The sequence below is a fragment of the Medicago sativa genome, chromosome 8 (assembly GCF_051527215.1).
Source record: "Medicago sativa cultivar Bolivia chromosome 8, Bolivia_mono, whole genome shotgun sequence".
NCBI lineage: Eukaryota > Viridiplantae > Streptophyta > Magnoliopsida > Fabales > Fabaceae > Medicago > Medicago sativa.
The window spans coordinates 91304774-91318841 of record NC_140756.1 but is presented as its reverse complement, the minus strand read 5'-3'; the positions used below and the strand labels follow the sequence as shown (position 1 = coordinate 91318841).

Genomic DNA, 14068 nt, shown 5'->3' with positions numbered 1-14068 from the left:
TTAAGACGGCCACATCCTAATTTCCAAATTTTGGTAGAAATACCATATTGTATTGATCACAATTCTTTCTTTAAAAAAAAAAATTATGCATTACTCTTCTTCTTCACCCGCGTGTGGATGAGACTGATCCAATCACGTTGTTACAATTTAAAGAGAAAGATATTTTGGAGGAAAGAAGAGACGGAACATAGCAATACAGAAGGGATGTTCTGCACTATGTTTTTTTTTTTTTTTTTGGTACAAGCACTATGTTTTTTTTTTAACCTATCGTCTTAATTTTGTTATGTTTCTCAATGATTTCACTTTTTGAAAATATACGATTAACCATAATATTATGAAAGGTATTAAATTATATATAGTTATTTGTGTGCAACAATTTAGTTTACTGACATGGGAATGTCTATTATGCAAATGGTTTAATTTCCATTCCAAAAATCATTTCCAATGCTAAATCTTGATCTTTTACGTGCCTTCGCTTTTGTTGATTTGAGTGACTGCATCTATGAATTGAAAATATAAAATAGAAGGCACGTAAATTACGAACAATTTAGTTTATCAAATTTCTTAAAGTCCATATTGAAAAATTTCTTGAAGTCAAACCTCATTTCATATTGAAAAATTGCAATTTATCAAATTCAACTTGTAGTTATCGGTATCGATCTTGCTTGCTCGTACATATCCATAGTTGGGACAAATTGTACTCGAGCAAATTATGCACTTCAGAAATTGCGAAGGAGTTATATGAAACACGCAACCTTAATATTGGAAAAAGGAAAGGGAAACATGCATTTGATAGTTTTGGAACACACGTGACACCGGAGTGAATTTGAAAATGTGTAGATCTATTCAAGTTGTCATTGTGTAATTTAAGTGGTGGTAACTACTGAGGGTAATTATGAAAGTAAAATAAGTCATACCAGACATTGGTATTGCCTTTATAGATTGTTATAGAATACTTCCTCCGGTCACATTTATAAGCAAAAAACCACTTTTTAGGTTCATTCAACACCCAATGTATTTGGTCTATAATATATACCAAATACATTAAGTATTCAATGAACCTAAAAAGTGGTTTTTTGCTTATAAATGTGACCGGAGGGAGTAGAAGTTATAGATAGATAAAAAGGGCAACAAACTTTTATGGCGTGTTTTGATGAATGTTTAGAAGGAAAGGGATGTGCGAGTTCACTTTTATTTCTTAAATTACGAACAATGTAAAATGTTTTTTCTAAAATAAATTAAGTGTTTTTAAAATATTATATGATTATTTATAACGTTGTTAATTCAATTTTCTAAAACTCATTTTACAATGTTCGTAATTAAAAAAATAAAAATAAGTAAGTTCTCCCCTCCACTTGGATGATTTTATAATAAGCCAGGAAACAGGGTAGTCGTGTGTCTCTTGCTTAGCGTACACTTTCCATATAATGATATACCATTAATTGTATTTCGAGCGGATGTTAGTGAAAAAAGAAAAAGAAAAAAAAAGGGCAAATATTTATTTTCATTACTAAATGTGTAATAAGTAGTTAAAATAGTCCTTCGATATATTGAAATTTCAAAATATTTATTGATTTGGCCCTCCGCTAATCAAAATAGTCTTTGACATTATAATAATCCTCAATGTTGACAATAACATTTTCTTATACGGACCGATATGACAATAAATAAATATTCACAGAGATTGATATCGTAGTAAGTATATTAATGTAATGATATAATAGTATTAACAAAACAATCTATTGTTATAAACTATTTTGATTAACGTAATGCACTATCAAGGATTATTTTAGAATTCGGATATATTGAAGGACTGTTATGAATATCCGTTATATATTTAAAGATAAAAATAACTATATAAAAAAAAGTTTCAATAAAATTATAATATTAGTTTTACATGAAAAAACAGCTTGAATTAAACCAATCATATTTCAGGTGTCTCTTCCAGTAAAAAAATTAACATGGATTCACAATACAGAGTATAGTAGTAGGAGTTTAATTCTTTCTATTAGACCCAATTTGTATTGGCATGTTAAATTATTTTTTTATGGAGTATTGTTTTACTTTATAATATATAATATAATATATAATAATATACCATTATACCATCAATTGTAATTTGAGCGGGTCTTAGCAAAAAATAAAAGAAAGAAAGACGGATAAATTTGTAAGAAATAATCATAGTTAGGGTTGGAAATAGGTTAAGCCACCTATTAGAGGCCTATGATTCGGCCTATTTAAAGCTCGATTCGGCCTAGTTCGTTTAGTAAATAGGTTAGGCTTAAGCTTTTCAAAAAACCTAATGCTTATAGAAAAGCCTACCAGACCAATCCATATATGTGCAATTACATAGACTCCATTATATTGATAAATTTTGGTTCATTCAAATTTTCGATACCACAATTTTTTTTTTTTTGCGATTTTAGTTTGACGTTTGAGATTATGAGTTACAAAACTTTTGGTATTACTCTCTTATTAAGTTATTACAATTCCAACGGGTAAAAAAAAAAAGGCAAATGTCAAATGTATGCAATCCACTGAGTTACAAAAGTCTTGGTATTACCCTCTTGTTCTAATTTCAACGAGTGCAAAAAAAAAGGCAATGGGTAAAATATATGCATATCAGTCTCTTTAAAATTGATGTACATGCTCTACAAAATTATATCGGATATACAAACAATATATGCTAATAAAGTGAAAAAAACTGGACGTACATGCTCTACAAAATTTTTCCTGGCCCATTAACCTTTTAAAAAAGAGAAATGATATTTGAATATTTATTTTATGATATTTTTTGTAACAAATTTCTCTCTCATACTCACATTATTTTTTATTTTATCTCTCTATTGCTTTGGTTTTTGTGTAAATACCTACTTTTTCTTTGTAAATTATGGTTGTCTTATAATTTGTCGACCAAATGGTTTACAACTTTACATGCTTATTAAACTTTTTATAAATATGTCAAATGTTATATTTTAAATCCTTAACACAAACTAAACTTTTAAAAAGGTCAGACCAAACTTAAAATAAAGTCTTTGACAGGCTAATAGGACGTACTTAGACTTTGGTTTTTTAAACTAGGTCTGACCTATTTAAGCAAAGTCCGATTCAATCTGACCTAGTCCCACCTTAGTGAGAGTAGTCCTTCGATATATTGAAATTTCAAAATATTCATTGATAGTGCACTCTGTTGATCAAAATATCTCTGACATTAAAATAATCATCAATGTTGACAATAACTTTTTTCTTATACGGGCTAATATGACAGTAAATAAATACTTACAAAGATTGATACGATAGTAAGAAAGTAAACTTACAAACTGATATGATAAATAATCATCAATGTTGACAATAACTTTTTTCTTATACGGGCTAATATGACAGTAAATAAATACTTACAAAGATTGATACGATAGTAAGAAAGTAAACTTACAAACTGATATGATAGTAAGTAAATATACTAACGCAATGCACTATCAAAAATTATTTTAGAATTTCGATATATTAAAGGAATATTATGATTATTTATTATATATTCAGGGACAAAAATGACTATTTACCTATTTAATAATATTATAGCCCTCACTCTCCAAAACACATTCAAACCACCATTTCACCGCGCAATCCATAACACATTCAAACCGCCATTTCAACGCGCAATTCTTCGTGCTCTGCACCGAACTCTTCGTTCTCGCGTGATCTTTCTCGTTTTCGAATCTACATCTACATTTCACACACGCAACAGTTAGGTATGATCTTCCACCGAAATCTTTGTTTCTATTATCTCTCTTTCATGTTGTTACTTCTTCTTGACTTTCTTTTAGGGATTTAGAGTTTGTCATTGCATTGATGCTTTAGTTTAGGGTTCTTAGTCTCTTTTTCTTTCAGTTTAGAGTTTCGTTTGTTGCTTCTTTAGTTTAGTGTTTTTGGTTCAGGAATTTCAGATCTGGTTCAGGAATTTTAGGTTTTTTGGTTCATCTATTTAGAAATTGTTTCTTGTTTTTTTTACACAATCACATGCTACTGGATTGTTTGTTTTGTTGATTTAATTTATCAATTTAGAAATATGTTACTCATAGTTGAGTAATTTTGTGCCTTAATTTTAGTTTGTTGTCGTCGTTTGTTTCTTCAATTTAGAACTGTTTTTTTGCCTCTTTAGTTTAGTGTTTTTGGTTCATCAATTTAGGAATTATTTGCTTTTTCGTACATTCACATGCTACTGCATTATTTGTTGGTTTATCGATTTAGGAGTATGTTACTCTTAGTTGAATAATTTTGCAGTCTTTAGTTTTTTTTTTTTTTACATTCAAAACGACACTGCAAACCATTTTCAAAACCCTTTGCACTGAACTATGAATGTAATTGATAATTCTGCAGCTACAATGGCCCCAAAAATTGCCGATTTCAATGAAGGTTGGGGCGAAATGGAGAGAGCATTTGCAAAGGTGAAAATGATTTTAGAAGGATCCACAAAAACCAAATTCAGTGGAGAGGAATACATGAATTTGCACACGCATCCTTAATATGGGATTCATTTACTGTTTTTGTTGTCTTTTACTCTGTTGCATTGTCTATTAATGATTAGTTGGATTTTGTTGTTCGTTTTTCCTTAATTAACCGTAACAGAACCATATACAATATGTGCACTCAGAAGCCTCCGTTCGATTTTTCAATGAGGCTTTATGACAAATACAAGGAAGCAATGGATGAGTACAACAGTTCTGTTGTAAGGACCACTGTTTATGTTTTTCTTGAATTCCTTTTTTCATGTATGTCTAACTGAGTTTGACTCTTTATTTTTCAATTTATTTTATTTTATTTTTAGGTTCTGCCTTCTGTAATAGGAAAGCATGATGTATTCCTGCTGAGAGAGCTTGTCCAGAGATGGTTAAATCATAAGGTCTTGGTTAGGTGGCTTTCACACTTCTTACACCATCTTGATCGCTTCTTACCAGCACGCGGCCTGCCTACACTCAAAGTAGTTGGGCTTACTTCATTTCGTGATACGGTCTGTTATTGATATCTCTTAGTCAATGTTTTTTAGAGCTTAGTCTTGGTATATATCGATACTCTCTGCCTCAATCATTACTTAATTTATTCTAATACATCAAATTTCGTTATAGGTTTATATGGAAGCAAGGTTTGATGTTATCGAAGCAATGCTTGCTCTCGTAAGTTTGTCCTTAATCAGTGCGATGATAGACTGTGCTTCTGATAATCCGTGTGCAATAATCATGTTTCTTGTTGCAGATTCGCCAAGAGCGTAGGAATGAGCAAGTAGATAGGCTGTTGTTAAAAAATATTGTGGATATTTTTGTTGAGATTGATAGGGGAAAGATGGAATGCTATAAAAACGATTTTGAAATGCTCATGTTGAACTCCACTAAAGACTACTACAGACTTAATTCTGCAATCTGGATTCAGGCCATGTCGCGGTCAGATTACATGCAAAATGTATGTCTGTTTGTATTAGTTTAACCTAAGGTTTCACCACATTTTAGTTTCAAATAAGTTATCTTTAAAAACAACATAATGATGTGGCCAAACTGTCAAATTTGATTGGATGACAGTGTAAAAGTGGTATACATTGTCGTGTATATCCATCTATGAATCACAGACGTGTAGACACCGGTGGCTTTTTTGGAAAATATAAGTAATTGAATGTAACCGCATGCTTAGATGTCTGACACGAATGTAACAGTGATAGACAGTATCTATTTGACTCTATTTTAAAACTCTCCGCATCTATATAATTTTAAATGTACATTTATGTATATCACCTTCTTAGTTTTAAATACTCTCTTTTTTTTTTTGCCACACTGTTACCAATTTTTATCCCTATACTTGCAGGCTGAGTATTGCCTGAGAAGAGAGAAGAATAGACTATCTCAATACTTGCACTCTAGCACTGAGCAGAAACTCATAGAGGTAAGTGTAAATCGAACTTCTTTTTTGTCTTGTTTTCATTTTAAAATTTTTGTTAGATGAAGGATGATAAACTCTCAGATTTTATCATTCCTGGAATTATGATTCTATAACTTTGAAACAAACTCATCTTGTACTGGTTTTTCGTTTACTCCACGTTGCGTAAAACTCATTTACTATTTTCTTGTTATTAGATAGTGCAGAAAGAATTGCTGGTAAACCATGTAAATCATTTACTTGATATTGAGCACTGCTGTGCCTTGCTTAGAGATGATGAGGTATTTGCTTTGTTCTACTTTTTCGTTTGATGTATAGATTTTCCATTGCTTAAAAGTTAAAACCCCTCTGTTTCACTATCTTCTTGATTTGCTTTATGCCTAGATGAACAGCCTCTCTAGGATTGTTAAACTTTACGAGAAAATACCTGGAGTATTGGATAAAGTTCTGATTCATGTTGTTGATGAATTCAAGCAGGTAGGTTTTTTTACGTCATTGCCTATTGCTATCTGTTTTTGGTTAACCTTTATTTAATCTTTCTGAAATGTTGTATTATGATTATCTTCTTGTTTCAGATTATTACAGATGAGGGTACAATTTTAGTTGCATTTGCTGAAGAAGATGCTACCAATCAGGTTTAGTACATGCTCAATAATCTCACTTTTAGTATTTTATCTTCTGCTTCACACTATCTGAAACTCGGTGTTTACTAATTAGTCGACTGATTGCCATGGTGTTATCCGATAGACCCAATTAATATTTTATAGGACACAATGTGGCAGTAATACGACATAGCATACATTGGTATAAAACTTTATATATAAACAATAATCTTAAAACAAGAGAGAATCATTATTTAAAAAGTTGGTATTCCCTGATACATTGGTATAGAAGAGTCATGCAATTTAACATATTATTTCTACTTACACTAGTGCATCTAATTTGCTCCAATTTGGTATTTGTTTCTAATTGCTGACAAGTTTTCATTTTTATTCTCTACAGAAGACCACAGCAGGTGGTTCTGGCTTCCAAGATCAGAATCAAGATCAAGCAAGTCCCTATGTCTGTTTTTAGTTAGTTTTTTTTTATTTATTTTGTTAGAATTGCTAGAAAAAGTCTGAAGGTTAATAATGTGAAATTGCAGGGCCTTGTAAAAAAATTCATAGATCTCCATGACAAGCATATGGCAGATATTCATAATTGCTTTATGAATCGCTTGCCGTTCTTTAAGGTATGTCGAGGAAATGGAGTTATTACGTTGGCTTTCATGTTAACAATTGTATTTCTTTCCAAAAATTCATGTACTGTCACTTGATCATTTGGGAATCCATCACCTCAAAGGAATGAAATGTTTTTCAGGAAATCATGTCTTTTCACTGAATCTATCTATTTTTTCAGGCATTACGTGAAGCATTTGAGGTATTTTGCAATAAAACTGTTGCTGGTAGTTCCACTGCAGAACTGTTGGCATTATTCTGTGATTATATTCTTAAAAAGGGTCGAAGTGAGAAGCTGAGTGATGAAGAGGTCGAAGAAAACCTTGAGAAGGTTGATTTTAACCGTTTAGATATTCTTTGTCAGATTTTACGTCACTATGCTTTGTTTATGCTCAAGTTGTTTAATTTCTACAGGCACTCCAGCTGCTTTCATATACTAGTGACAAGGATCACTTTGCAGAATTTTTCAGGTCAGATTTTAAACTCATTTTTTGTATTAGGTTTTATATTATTTTTTAGCTTCTGCTGAATTTTTTTATATTTACAGTTGGAAGCTTCACCAAAGACTACTTTTCAACAAGGGGGCCAGGAAACATGAGAACTATATTGTGAAAAGGTTGAAGCAGGAATATGGCAACTTGTTCACAACAAAAATTGAAAAGATGGTTAGTTCTTTGTTGCGAGGCTAATTAACGTCCGCCATATTTTTTTCTTTCCAATTATCGAATTTGAGGATTCACTCTAAATATGCATTTCAGATCAACGACATGACATTGTCTAAGGACAATCAGATGAAATTTCAGGGACATCTAGTTGAGAACTCACATGTAAATCATGGAATTGACTTGACAGTTACCCTTCTTTCAACAGGATATTGGCCCACCTTTAAACACTTTGATCTCACTCTGCCCCCAGAAATGGTAGGATAATATTACCAGCTGAAGTTATTTAAGTTTCCAACAGTGGTTGTCTGATGTAGACAAATATTATCTAGCATGCTAATATAATCAATTGTTTGTTTCAGAAAAAGTGTGTGGATGTTTTTGAAGGCTTTTATAAAACAGAGACAGAACATAAAAAAAAAACTTAAATGGGTTTACTCACTGGGTACTTGCAATGTCACTGGCACGTTTGAAAATCAAACTATTCAGTTAATTGTCTCAACACATCAGGTAATTTGCTTCTTGAGACTAATCATCTCCTGTTATGCTGATTATTGTGACATTGAAATGTTTGAAAATTGTCTTTACAGGCTGCCGCTCTCCTACTATTCAACGCTGCTGATAAGTTGAGTTATTCTTAGATTAGTTCTCAGCTGAAATTGCCCGAGGAAGACCTTGATAAATTACTTCATTCTCTGTCAAGTGGAAAATATCAGATACTTGTGAAAAAGCCTAGCAGTCAAAAAATATCCTCAAACGACTGTTTTGAGTTCAATTCCAAATATACTTATACTTCTAAAAATGATACGATAAAGGTTTGTATTTACTTTTCAACCATTGTTAGATTTAGAAACTTTGTTATCCCGGTTCAATCGTTTTTTCCTGTTAATAATTTTTTTCTAAATTTTGTTGACCGTAGCTCATTCTACCACCCGTTTATGAAAGGAAGACGGTTGTTGAAAATGTTGATAAAGACAGGAAAAATGCTGTGGATTTAGCGATTGTACGCATTATGAAGAGCAGGAAAGTTTTGAGCCTCCAACAATTGTTTGCGGAGTGTGATGAGCAGTTGGGCCGAATTTTTAAGGTGAAAAACTTCTTCAATCAATTTATTGTTGTCTATGCAAGTAAGGTTTTGATGCAGAAAATATTTTTCAGTTAGCTAAACGTTTTCTTTGCATTTTAATTTGCCATTTTTGGAATTGGATTTATAGCCTGATATCAAATTAATCAAGAAGCGGATTGAGAATCTGATAGAGCGGGAGTACTTAGAGAGGGACAAAGATGATTCAAATACCTTCAGGTATCTGCCAGAGGCAATGGATTGATAATCTCATCACTTGGGGCTACCTGGAGAGGGATAAAAATGAACCAAACACCTATCAGGTCTATCAGGTGGAGTTATGAAAGGTACTAATGTACAGAATGGTGCAATGGATACCGTCTGAATTTGATTTTTAAGCTACCAATATTACATGCGACTGTGAATAATACTGTAAATGGTCGGTTACTTAAATCAGTGATTGGAGAATCTTGGTACGATTTTATGTGTCCATATAAATATAGAGCAAATAAATGAATACATGGTCATCTACATTTTAGTTCTTGGAGGTGCCTGCTTAGTGGAAGAGCTTCCAATGTTACATTACATACTACTGTAAATAATACATTGTTATATCATAATCTGATTAAATTCTTAACCTCTGTCACTTTCCTCCTTAACTTCACTCCATCCATCAAACCATTCTCATATCCACTAAACATGTTCAATTCAACTTCAATGTTTCTCGGTACTTTGGTCAAAGCAAGTCTACTTATTTCAGTTTTACATGCTCGCTTTGTCCCAAAATGAGTTATTTAGATGATTGTTTTACATATGTCAATGTATAATTTTGACCTTTAATATAGATTGATATTTTGAAATTGATCATTTGACCATTACCAATTAGCCAGGATGAGTTGTTATTGATTACTTGATATTCTTGTTTAATACCACTCCATAAAGACGAGAAGATATGATGTTGAATTGTATTCCCATTTCTAAGAACTCTGCTTCTAACATTCTTTTCCCAATCTTCTTTTGAGTGAATCATGTCCCAACATTGCTTGAGGTTAGCATCTTCATTGAGACATATAAGAGATCTAATTCCCAAACATCCTTCAAAAGGTGCAGAAACCTTTTTCCAAGCAACTCTGTAAAAAGCTTCTTTTTAGATATATCTCCATTCAAAATGAATTTTTTTATCCAGTGCTCCAAAGTTTTTAGAATAGAGACTCGACAGGAATAAACAGATAAGCTATGAATAAGCATGCTACGAATCATAGTTCGGTGTCACAAGATTATAAGTTCCTCTTATGTATTATTCTGAATAAATTTCTCATCTATGTAGTGCTATCTACTGTGCTAGAAACTGTAACCAACTCTTTTTTAATGGAGTTATATTCATTAATCAAAATTGAATAAACGTTAGTTTTTAAAATGAAATATCACGATCCAGTTAACAAAATGGAGTTTGGATTTGCTCCAGTTCTTGTTTCCTCCAGTTTTCCTGTTCCTTGTTTGGATGAATGACACATGTCAAATGAAAAAAGCAATGGCTGGGATTAAAAATTCATAAATTCCCTATTTTTTTAGTTTGCACAGTAAACAGAGATCAGTTGTCTACTTTAATCCTCTTCGTCCTCTCTACTTTCCGTCGTCATCTTACCACCGCATCGCTGCAACTTGTCACCGTATCACCACCGTCTCGCCGATGTGTGATACCGACGCCATGAGAAGAAGAATTCGTTGCCAGTTACCACCGGCACTGCATCCCAATGTTAATTTAATTGTCAATTAGCTTCTAAAGTCCCACTCCATCTTTCCCCTTTCTCAATTTAGAGCACAATTGTGTATTGACATGAAGTTATATGGTGACAGTATCACTGTAATCAATTCGAGGTCGGTTAAGAATATATGGAATCTAGAAATAATGCAGAATTTTTCTCCAATGTTGCTGCTAAATGTTGCAGATTTTATGCAAAATCAATGCATATATTTTTATGCAAATTAATCAATTCAAGGACAACACAGCAGCGGTAAGGACAACACAGTAACGGCGAATCGGCGGCGATCGATTGGTCTTCACGGCGGCGGTGAGGCAACATGTCGACGGCAAAAGAAGAAGATGAATTTATGGTATTTCTGAAAAGGAGAGGAACAGTGAAATGTTAACTTTGCTTGTTTTAATCCCAGACATTGCTTTTTTCATTTGACATATGTCATTCATCCAGACAAAGAACTGGGAAACTGGAGGAAACAAGGACTGAAGCAGATCCAAACTCAACAGAATGAAACAGCTAGCACAATGAATTCAAAAGATCGAAATACGGCCAACAAGTTTTAAAATTAGGGTCATGTTCGTTTGTGCCTTAAGAACATAGTTAAGTAATAAAAAATAGTAGGTCAAACACAATATCATAAAAAAATACAAGAAAGGTGTCTAGCGTGAATTGATGTGAGGTCTATGAAATTCAGTTCCTGTTAAGTAGTTCTACATTTTTCTACTTAACACGGAACTGAATTTCATAGACCTCAATTTGATTCACGCTAGACATTTTTTCTCCTATTTTTTTAATATTAATATTATATGTCAATAAAAAAAAATCTATTACAGTAGTAGCGCCAAATCTAATTCTTTTTTCTTCATCGTGAGCTTAGGTCAGTTCGTTGGAACAATGCATAAAATATGCAAGGTTGAACCCCGGCCAATGCCAAAAAAATCTAATTTTATTTCCACTTAATTTCCGCCAAGTCCATGAACCGTATTCCTATATATATTCTTCAGCTCCACAAACGAATTACCTTCCTGCCAAAGGAGAGTGGTTCGTCTAAATCTCCTTTATTGGTTATGTAGGGGAATGTGAAATATGCAAAATTTTGATGTCGGGATTGAAATTTCTTGACGAAATGGAATTTATATTTGGGAAAACTGACAACAAGTCAATAGCAATGTATACTAGCTTTGGAGGGACCATACGAATCTAGTTGCAAAAATACTATTGAGGATGTACCAATAGAAAATATTGAATCAAAATGATGGTGTCTTCTAATCAAATCAACAAGCATTGGAGAAAAGTTAAAAAAAGAAAATGCGGATTTTATAAGATATATTATGCTGGAACAGTAATCGCTTATGATTATCACATGAAATATTTAATGAAGCAAGGTAGTACATTTTTGTATTCTCATTGATGGACTTGGGTTCGAGAAACTCTTAACACTCTAGGCGAAAGTTATAACATGTTTAGGATGGAATCTCATGCCACATGGAAACTTAAAAAATTATTGGTGAGTAAAGGACGGTTATGTCCATCTAAAGAAATGACATAATTAGAGACATTTATGTTTCTTTAGTGTTGCGTGTAACGCCCGTCTTAATTATTTAATTATTTTAAAGAGTTTTAGCATATATTTATATGATTCATATGTGCGAGTATATGATTTTGTGAAGTTATAATGTTGGTGCGACTTATTTTATTATTAAATAAAATAAAATAAAATATGAGAAATAAAATAAAAATATTAAAAGTTGGGTTGTGAGGTGAAATGAGTTAGTTTAGAGGTGAGAAGAGTAATAGGGAGAAATAAATAGGGCAGACATAAGTTAGAAACGTTTTTACGTGAAACGCTTTTGGAGAAAAAGGGAGAAAAGTCAGAAAAAGGAGAACAAGGGGATTTCATCCAAAACCAGGTAAGGGTGAGACTAACTTTCAATATTATTAAGGGTATGATTCTGAAAAATGGATTTAGCATGAATTAGGTTGAGTTTTGTTGAGAATTGAGAGATTAGGTTTATGACCAATTTGATGATTGAACCATGAAATTCCATTAGAATGAAGCCAAACTCGTGTACAGACCTTAGATATCCCATAAGGTGATAATTAGATGTTGTTTTGATGTTAGAATCATGAGGACAGAAGAAAAGTTGAGATTTTTAGGTTTCTGCCCGAGCCTGACTGTCATCGCTCGCAACTGCGAGCAAGATCGCTCGCCACTGCGAGCTACCCCAGACGCTCGCAACTACGAGCAAGATCGCTCGCCACTGCGAGCAACCCAGACACTCGCCATTGCGAGTGAAATCACTCGCCATTGCGAGCTCACCCAGACACTCGCCATTGCGAGCAAATCACTCGCCATTGCGAGTTAAGCTGTTAGTTGCCCAAAACTGTTTTCCATGCGATCCTTTCGCACGTGTAGTCATGAGTTAATCTTAGAAGTAAGAATGAGGGTTGTTTAGGATGTTTCCAGATGTTCCAGAAGTCTGTTTATATGACTGAGATTATTAGTAATGTTGCATGAGTAATGTTATGATGTTTTATGATATTTATATTGATGTAATTTATTCCTCAAATGATGTTGAGACATTCAGGCACTGGTATATGTTGTATTTGCTGTTGTTCGATGTTGTTGACCATTTAATGTCTTGTAGTTGCATGAGTCGGTCTAAGTTGTAAAGAGTTAAGAAGTTGTCCATGTTTATGGAATTACAAGAGATGTTATGATGTTGTTTAAGCTGTAGGAAGATTGAGTCCATTGCATACTCATTAAAGATGGGGGCTTGAGGCCCGGCAGCTTAATGCTCAAACTACGTTGGGGGCTTGAGGCCAGGCAGCTTTATGCTCACCTTGATGAAGAGCCTATTTACGCTCATATATGTTGGGGGCTTGATGCCCTGAATGGTACCACATGCATTTGCATACCAAGAAGTTTCACGATGATTTAAGTTGTCAAGAGTTGCATTGTCAAGTTGTGTCGCATTGTCAAGTCAAGAGTCGAGTCGATTATGAAGTTGTTTATGATTATGATTATGAAGTCGATTATGATCTTGATTAAGAAGCTGTTATGATGATTATAAGATGATAAATGATTATTGTTGTTGACGTTTATGATGTTTGATTATGTTTGATGATGATGTTTTGATGATGATGTTTGATTATGTTTTGATGATGATGTTTGTTTATGATTGATGATGATAATAATATGATACTAAATGATTATCAATGTTGATGTTTATGATGTCTTAAGTTGTTAAATATATGATGATACTTGATTATGATTTAAAGATGATTTTTGCTTATGAATTAAAGATGATATTTGTTTACGAACTAATGATGATATTTGATGATGATAACTGATTATGATTTGATAAGATGTTAAGTGACAAATGTTTGATATGTTAATAATGTTTTATGTTGTTAAATGCATTTGATGAATTATATGCTTAA

At 32.8% G+C, this 14068-nt stretch overlaps 1 pseudogene across 1 annotated transcript; it reads left to right on the top strand.

The window, feature by feature from the left end:
• The first annotated feature begins 3610 nt into the window (after positions 1-3610).
• LOC146903223 (cullin-1-like) lies at positions 3611-9343 on the top strand (annotated as a pseudogene). Its single transcript, XR_015022370.1, has 20 exons — positions 3611-3749; positions 4378-4513; positions 4627-4726; positions 4826-5008; positions 5124-5171; positions 5251-5454; positions 5851-5928; positions 6120-6203; positions 6307-6399; positions 6498-6557; positions 6925-6984; positions 7067-7153; positions 7321-7470; positions 7554-7609; positions 7687-7804; positions 7898-8059; positions 8164-8311; positions 8392-8616; positions 8721-8888; positions 9016-9343. The product of XR_015022370.1 is annotated as a cullin-1-like (transcript).
• Positions 9344-14068: the final 4725 nt, after the last annotated feature.